This window comes from Struthio camelus, chromosome 1 (assembly GCF_040807025.1).
Source record: "Struthio camelus isolate bStrCam1 chromosome 1, bStrCam1.hap1, whole genome shotgun sequence".
Taxonomy (NCBI): domain Eukaryota; kingdom Metazoa; phylum Chordata; class Aves; order Struthioniformes; family Struthionidae; genus Struthio; species Struthio camelus.
In genome coordinates this window covers 50,885,098-50,894,286 of record NC_090942.1, presented here as the reverse complement: position 1 = coordinate 50,894,286, position 9,189 = coordinate 50,885,098, and the positions used below count along the sequence as shown (strand labels likewise).

The 9,189-nt window shown below is 42.1% G+C and overlaps 1 long non-coding RNA gene across 1 annotated transcript in view; it reads left to right on the top strand.

The window, feature by feature from the left end:
* The first annotated feature begins 1,156 nt into the window (after positions 1-1,156).
* The window catches only part of LOC138066686 (uncharacterized), a 38,864-nt gene continuing 30,831 nt past the window's right edge, over positions 1,157-9,189 (top strand). Inside the window, exon 1 of the long non-coding RNA XR_011140060.1 lies at positions 1,157-1,356. This is a non-coding gene — a long non-coding RNA (uncharacterized lncRNA). The remainder of the gene's footprint in view (positions 1,357-9,189) is intronic.

Genomic DNA, 9,189 nt, shown 5'->3' with positions numbered 1-9,189 from the left:
CTCATTGCTTTTCTGCTAAACTTGCTGAACTGACTTACTTGATAAAGATTAGAAATCCGGAGCTTTACAAGAGAAACTGATAACATGTATATATGTGCTAAATATATATTGCCTTAACCTCTCGATTATAAAACTTTCATGCACCTTTTCCTTAAAAAAAGTCTTAATGTCCTTACTGTTTATGACAGGCTTTGAAGTTCAGGGGGAGAGGGCCTTTGGGCTAGAGATGTGTCTTCTCTTGCTCCCATGAAATTCTAAAGAAGTTTAGCAGAGATATAAGCTGCTAGAAATCACCATTTCCTGCCTCATACTTATGTACTTCAGATAAATGTTGAGAGCCTGCACATAAGTGCACATAAACATTTTGAATAGCTGAGGTTCAGAAATACCACCAAAGGAAAAACAGCAGCAGCAGCCTGGAAACCACAGGCAGACAGCCTCAGGAAGATAACTAGAAACAGACCAGCTCAGCAAAATCTTTTTCTGCCCCTCAGAAGACCAACTAAAGGATTCAGCATTGGTCCTAGCAGTTCGTTTCCTTCCATTGGGGTAATAAATTTCCTTTGTTGCCAAATATGTAGGACAATGAAGATAATCTGCAATATTTCGTGGATAACACGGGTATGATCCTGCTTGCTTGAATTTGCATTCATGGTGACCTACAACCCAACTGAGCTTTAGACAGTAATCCAGTCTGCCTGGTTCAAAGGACTGCCTAACCTTGCAGGCACCTAAATTTATCAGGTACCCTCCTCTTTCCTGAGACAACTCCCGTGGCGCTTAATTGTGTCTGTTGATATGTGCTCTGAACTGCACCCTACAGTGATGGAAGTCAACCTTCCTCCTCATTCTCTGTTGTGATCTAGGTGTAAGCATAGGCAGGCGTACAGTCTTCCTATGACCGCAGAGAAAGCCTGAAATACAAGACATGAAATATGGTCAGCAGTATAACAAATCTCACTTGAGGAAGTGATTGCTGTCCGGTTGTTTGTAAAATGGTCAAACCTACTGCTCTGAGCATTTAGAGAGGAAATCTGAGACTATGGGATTTAGCCCCTATTTTGTCAAGGGAGAATTTTATCAATATCAATTCTAACAGTGTCCTGGCTACTAGTATAAAATTAAGATCACTTTTGTATGTTTTCCAGCTCACTGCAGGACTTTTACATGTCTGCTTTCATGGCAGCTGGACTTGTAGAGAAGAGGTGAAAATGTTCCTACACAGGATGCCTGCAACAACTGATTAGGAAGATACTGCCTTCAGGCATGGGCGATCACCTCCCAGCAGAGCAGAAGCCAGACAAAAGGCTTCCCCCTTCCTGAGTGACTGCTCTACACTGGTCTGTTTGGTAAGGGGTAAGTGACACCTCCTTCTCTGAACTTTTAGCTGCCCCTCTTCAGAAGAGGGCTAGGCAGCCAGATGGAGACACATGCCTCATTTCACTTTTGGGATACTATTCTGTCTGCCAAGATGGAGTTGAATCAAAAGGAACTATAAGTAATGTCAAGTAAGAAGTGAAACAATGGCAATGAGATAAGGCATCTTTGGGTAAATGATATCAGAAAGGTAAAGGGAACAATGGCTGAGCAATTGCCTGGGGAAAAGGTAATTCTAAGTACCAAGCAGTACTGCATAGGCTTCTTGGTAGGGCTGAGGATCAAAACTAAACATTTAAAAATTAAAACTTTCACTTTGGAAGGGCTGATGAGGGGCAAGGGAGAAGGAAAGCTTGGGAGGGAGGCAGGTTTGTTAAGCAGAGATGACTGAGCATAGGTCTCAGGGACTGGACTGACGGCTAGGCTGCCCCAAGGGGTGTGAGGAATAGTAAGCTGAGCATGAGAACCAAGCTCGTATGGCTTTTTGTTCCTGCTCACCATGTGCCTCTGGAAGAATTACTGATGAATTCCTTTGTAGGAAGCTGAGTTGTTTAAATCATCAACCTGCCGTCTCCTCTATAGGCAGTGTTTTCTGAAAGGGAGCAAGTATCCCTCGGCATAGGGAGATGCAATAGCCTGGCACTGTCTGGGTCACTTGTGAAAGGAGGTGCTGGTTAAGTTGGGATCCTGGGCTCATTTCCAGAGAGAGTGGGGGATTCCCAGATGGCTGAGCCAGGTGAGGGATTGTACAGGTCGTCTTGCCACTCACCCGCATGGGTGGAGGCCCGGGAAGGGCAGCTGAGAGTCTGGGGAGGTCTCCAGAGTTGGGTGCTGGACGAGGGACTCTAATTCTCAGATTTTTCTCCATATGCTAGGCTGCCGCTGCTCTGGGAGGGCAAGAGGAAATTTTCTTGTATGTGGCAAATATAGCCGGCCCTGCCACATCAGATAGCTGGAGAAAAAGGAGGGTTTAATCACAGATTGTAACATCTTCATCCAGAGATCCAGTCTAAAGTGCTGTTTGCTGCACTTAAAGTAACGGAAACTCAGCCTATCACATTTCAAAGGTGCACGCAAAAGGAAAGGAAGGACACAGTTTGCCCTGAAGCCAGGATACCAGGTGGCATCCTTAGTCCTGTATATGAAGTGATGGAGGTTGGTGCTGCAGAACTGAAAAACCAGGATTGCATCTCTTATGGCAAAGTATGTTGGGAAGAAGAGATCACTGCATGTGGTACAGTTCATTCTATCTTTTAATTGAACAACAACAAAAAAAATTAGGAAATTATATTAAAAACCTCTTTGTCAACAGAAATTTTATTCAGATTGCAAACAGAGGAAGTGAGAAGCTAGGAAATGTCAAAACATTTGCTTCCCCTGAAGCTGTCATCAACCCCTTGCACATATGTCTTATGACACAACTTTGAGGTACACAGCAGTGTGCTCTTTTTCCATAGGATTCAGGACACAAAATAATCACTATAACACATAAGCAATTGTTAGCAAACAAGAATAACTTCTATAAAAAGAGGTAAGGTTAATAATGCATTTCAGCAGAGCTAGCTGGTCACTACCCAAAAAATCAGTAGTAGTTTCCAAATAAAAAGTCTTCAAGAAACCCTGGGGATTGAAAAAAAAGACTAGTTAAACAGAAAAATAAAATGTAAATGTGTCCACATACACTTGTTGCTGAAATAAGTATTGCTTTGCTAAATAAAACTGACATTCTGTGATACTGCAGAAGTGATTAAGAACTTACAGTGTATTCTTCCAGTGGAAAAAGCTATATATAAAGGAAAAGGAAAACAGAAGGGCTTTAGTTCATTTTGGCCCTAGTCATAGTTTATGTGATGAATGACTACAACCCCAGATGTTCCACTGAAGAGCGAGCTATTTAAATCACCTTTAATGTTTTTTTTATTAGATAGGGCAGAGGTTTTTAACAGTTGTTCACAGGATATTTATTGTGGGTTCATTGACCACATGTTGTGACCCCTTATTGCTGACTGCTGAAGTACTCTACAAGAAGCTAAGGTATATAAATACTGTCCTAATATAATTTCTCCTTGTCAACAATTGCAAATGCAAAAGTGGTGCCAGCCATCGTCATTAGGTGGTAAAAGCTGTGGAGAGAGGCAAGGTGTGATTCATGAGGCAGCTAGTATATTCATGTGGGATCCTCTCTATCAAAATAGTTGATACTTTCTGTCCAGGTCTGTATTACTAGCTCCTAGGTCCCAGTACAACTACATATCAGGCTGAAATTTAGGCATATATGCTTTCTTATTCTTCCTTTTCCTCATCCTTCTCTTCTCTACTCTCTCCCCTACATCATCTCTTCTCCGTGGAAGGGAAACGAGGGCCAGGTTGGGGCTGAAGAGCAGGGATAGCGCCATTAAGAAGCTTTCTGCAGGCAAAGCATTGCTGCTGCGTGCCAGAGTGGTTCCCTTTAAGGGGAGAAAAGCATGGCTGTTCCCGGAAACAGTTGTTCCACAAAAAAGTCCTTTTTACAAAGCTGAAAATCTGACTTTTCCAAAGGGGCAAGCAAACCTCATTTTCCGTCAGGAGAATAGAGATGGCAGAAAGATCCCTGTAACTGGTCTGAAAAAAATCTTTTCAAGAAGGAGAAAATGAACATGCAAAGACCCCTCTCAGCAAGGTGAAAAACTCCAAAACCCAAACAGATCTTTTTTCAGAATTCTTTCCTCATGACATAATTTTCTTTTTACTTTGTGTCCCTTGCTTGGATGATCCTTTTTCCTCAAACATGATATTTTCAAGAGATAGAAATCACATTTTCCAGTCAGCTTCTTTCCAGCCCTAGCTATAACTGCTTCTGGCTGAGGCTCTGGGGTCTTTTATCAGGTGATATCCTGGAGGCTTATGAAGTTGCTATGCAGCCCAAGAAGAGCTCAGCTGTGCTAGAGGACTGGAAAAAGATCCAGCAATGTAGTAATCTCTCCAGCTGACAGCTTGGAGAATGAAAAAATGAGCAAGTAGTAGACAGGCTGCTGTGAGAGTCCCTGGGTCAGGACCTCTGGCCTGACATCGTGCAGTGGCTTTTGCTGAGCTGACTGATGAAGGCCATCGTCCTGCATCCCAGGCCTTACCATGGTGCCCTCTTCCTTGAGACATTCTGGTTTTAATCCAGCCTTCCACTACATTATCTCACTCTAACATACAGAAAATAAGTCACTTTTGTTGGATTAGCAGGCTGTGTAATGGCTCGGTGCAAGGTAAGACAAGTGCCAGAAGTGTGGGAAGGCTAGGAGAGGAGAGCAGGCTGTTGTTAGATTGGCATAAACCACCTCTAACGTGCAGTTGGATGTGATGGCTGAAATCGTTCGCTGCATCCTGAAGGGACAGCCCTGCTCCTCCTTGCCCCCCTCCTCCTCTGCTTCCTACTTCTCTCTTTCCTCTTGTCCTCGCCCTGCTGCCAGGGCTGTGTCAACAAATCTCCTCCCTGCTCCTCAGGTTTAGCTCTTGCTAACTCTGTTTGAGATAGTTCAACTCACTAACCTGGCAGAAAACTACGCACTTTTTTTTTTTGCCGAGTTAGATTTCTGCTGGGGTTAGTGAGTTGTTTTGGTTCAGTGGAGGATCAGACAAGCAGTGGAGTGAGTACTGGAGAGCAGTAGGTGCAAGCCATCTGGAGAAGAGGAGGAGAAAGGGCTGGGACCCATCCCTGTTCAGCGGTAGTGAGCTTTGCAGAGTCCCGTGGCCTGCCCCGTCTGACCACATCCTGAGTGAAAATGTTGAGAGTTCCAGCCTCTGTGGAGCAAAGTTATCTGAGGCTGAAGTTCTCCCTATGTTCGTTTCCTCAGTGAGAGCTTCATATAAAATAGGTCTTCAAACAAACCCTTGCATGGTCCTGATCCTTCCTCAGTTAGTGAAACTATCCTAAAGTGCACCACCAGCTCTAAATATAGCATATATATCTTAAAAGTAACTTTTGTTTTATAGCCACAGGAAAATTGCTCTATGGTTTATATTTCTCTTGAAGAAGATGGATAGTTAACTTTATTTATTTGTTTTAAGACCTATCAAGTTATTTGTTAATTTTTTTTTAATTTGCACACTTTTAAATATGTATTATAAAAGCCAAACCTAGCTATTGGTGGAGACAGAGCCCAGACCCCATACAATAGCCTGGAACTTCCTCACTTTGGCCATGGCCGGGGTAAAGGCTCTGACTGCTTTTAGGATTAGAGTTAGGAAAAAGATAAAACTTTTTGATATATTAGAGGTGGGCTAGCAAAGAGGCTGCCAAGGGAAGGTTTGAGCCAAACAAATTGCTCTTCTCCAAGAGATTTTCCTATCTGGGCTATCACTTGGGATCTTGGGGTAATGCTCAGCCATCGCTTAGGGCTAGGCTTAGGGCAAAGGGGCTTTTGGAGTGTGACTGCAAAGGACCTGCCTATGGAAGATTTGGGCAACCAAATGTATTCCCCCCTAAGAATTTTTCATTTTGACCATGGCAAGGTTTGCCTGGGGTAAAGATTGCAGCCACTTACAGGATTAGGCTTAGAAACGTAACAAAGCATATAGGTCCGGTTAGAGAAGGTCTGCAAAGAGGCTACCAAGAGAAGGTTTGGGCAATGAAAATAGTTTTCCCTTGACAAGCTGTTTGTCTTGACTATGACTGGGGATCCTTTCACAAGGCGCACAGCTATGGTTAGGGTAAGTGTGGGCTGGGGTAGCAGAGACAAACCCCTGGGGTCTAGTTGGAGGTTGCACAGAGGTTGTTAAGGGTTCTGTTAAGGCTGCTGTGGGTAGGCTGCAAAAAGAATTTTCTCCTGAGACCTTTTAATCTAGGACATGGTTGGCCTTTGTTGTCTCATTTCCTCAGGGCTTTCACTTGTAGGACTTTGTGTATTAAAACATTTGCTGAGATCTATGAAGTGCAGATCTGTCACGATGTCTCGATATGTGTAAACTGAAAATAAAATTGCAAACCATTCTGTTGAAAATGCTCTCCAGTTGGAAAATAAAGGTTGAAAACAAATGTCCTCTAAAGGTTTCCCATAGAATTTGAAATGAAGTGTGTAAATGGAAAGGAAATATAAGAATCTAGTGTATGGGCAGAGCTTGAAAGAGCTTGCTAATGACCTATAAGATAGAAATAGTAGAAGTAAGAGTCTCTGATTACAATCTTCAACACAGTATGCAAGTTAAAAGAAAAGCAGTGACTTTATGGGAGTCACTTCTGAATACACATAGCATACTGGCGGCAATTCAGGAAAAAATCCCTCAGTTTTAATCTGAAACCCAGTAGATGGATGAAGGCTCAAAAAAAGCACCCATCCTAGGTCAAAGTGGGGAACCAAACACATAAGTAACAGAAATGGTGATTCTTTGCCACCGTTGTGAAATCCCCATACCTAAAAATAAAAAGGGACTTGCCAAGAATTTAGATTTTCCTGGGGTTTCAGAACTTCAAGTTTCAAATGCTCAGAAATCCAGATTTTATGTTCTGGCTGCAGCTAGGCTGGTTGGTTGTTTCACTGGATTTGTAGCATGTGGTGTGGAAAGTGCAAAATAACTTTTATTATTAAAAGTGCCACCAGTGCCACCTCTGGTATATTTTTGTGAGGAGGATAACCCTAGCAAGAACCTTAAGAGATTGGTTAATTCTTCTCTTTGCATTGAAATAGTCAGCCCATCCCTCACAGGGGCTTCAAAGGCTTCAGGATATTTTCACAGCAAAGCTGAGCTAGCAACCATGTGTATCATATGGCTGCAACAGCGCTATTCACCCTCTGTTAACATATCCCAGATCGAATCTCTCCCTGTCAATGTACTGTAATAATGAGATGAAATGATGATTATTTCTGTCATTCCCACTTGATATTCAGACCTCTCCTATGTCTACAAGCCGCAACCTGCCTTCGCTGGTCCTCCGCCTCAAAACAGCACAGAAATTGAAAGGGGCAACCCTGCTTAGCTAAACACAGAGATGATCACCGGCTCACATGGAAGCCCCTGCCTACAGGGAGACAGTGACCTAGATGACAAGCCAGCACCCCCAACAGTGATGGGCTATGGGGTATGGGCAAAATACTTTGATCACATGATAGTGCTCATTAGAGTGGCACATAGTAAGACAGATTGGAAACGTTGAGGGGAGAAAGAAGGGTGTTTAGTAGTCTATTAGGGCAACTGGAAAGACAAAATTTTTAGAAAACAGTATTTGGCCAAAGGAAAATGGCATTTTATGTATGTTGACCTCTGTATTTCGGAAGGGGAGCCAGGAGCAAAAGGGCAAGGACAGAGGAAAACCCCAGGAAGAGAGTGCTGGCCTAGCTCAAGAGCAGCAGGGAAGCTGAGGCAGGGACACAGCTATAGGAGCAAAGGAGGTCTGATTAAAAATGAGTGTTTTCTCTGAAGTGCAGTCCTGAACCTCAAGAGGTGAATTCAGCTAGTTTTATACCTCTTAAATGTGTCTTGTGTCTTTCATAGTTACCTAAAGAGTCATGCAAATATGATGCCCATTGACTTTTATAATTGGACTTCAACTAACAGGCTAAGATCCTAAAAACATTTTTTCTTGTTTACCTCTTAAGCAATACAGTATTGAATTTCCTTCATAAAGGTGGAGGCCTCTGACTATTACTCTCCTTTGCTGTGGGTGCCATGTTAAATTCTGGACTCCAGCCTTGGGTTGTGGCAAACAAAGACTGTGGCTTTCCATTTCAGACTACCTGTGTATCTGGTTTAATGTTTTTTTACAGCTGAGAACAAGCATGAAGCACTACTCTTCAGGTCTAGTCTGTACCCAGATGAAAGAAGGTCTGCTTCTCCAGAGCTTCCTTAGCACTTTGCTCTCAGCAATCCCAACCAAATCTCTAGTGTAACAAATAATTTCAAAATCTCCTCTTTGACTCAGAGGAAAAATCACAAACAATAGGCATATATGCTCCTTACGCTTACTCTGTAATTTTCCTATCCATTGAACAACTTCTTTTCAGGGCCAAATGGACTAAATATTGCTTGATCTTTTTCTCCTGCGAGTCTAACTGACATAGTTTCTTCCTTTACATATGGTAACTGATTGACCTATATCTTGGTTTAACAGGGATAGGTTAACTTTAATGCTGAAAATAAACAAAAGAAACAATAAACTTGTTTATCAGCACTAAAGACTGAAAGCCATTCACTGTTCTTCACGGTATTAACCTTTACCATGTCAAGCACTACTGATTTTAAATAGGGCAAACAATTTTCATTTGCACAGTAGGCACTCTGAGCTCCTCTATCTAGCTCCCACCACAATTAACATTGAAATAATGGTGTGTAACATGTTCATCACAGAGGAAAGACATGCAGTAGATTTTCAGAAAGACATATCTGGTGTGGAGATGAATTATTTACGTAGCTTAACCTTGTAGATCTGACAATAATTCTGTCACCAAATGCTATCTCACCCACTCTTCTGTCCTCTGCCAAAATGATGAAAAGCTTGAAATTAAATGACTGTTTTTACATTCTAGAGCTTTATTTTATTTGGACATATTTATCTTTTAGTATGATGAATTCAAAAAAAACCTGACCTTGTCTAGACAATTTGATCTAAGCATGTATTCCACACACAGTACGTCTGGCTAATGACAGTACTGATCTTTAACATTAAGACGTATGCATATATGCATGAATTCTATCCACCAAAATTCTTGAATGATTTCAAAACTTGAAATCTACTTATATGCTTTTGATACTTTGTTAACAAACCATAGCATCTGCCCTTTGTGCTCCTATGATATTCTTCCAATATATTTGAACACTGAGTAGCTAAGATGTGCTCACAAATGCTGA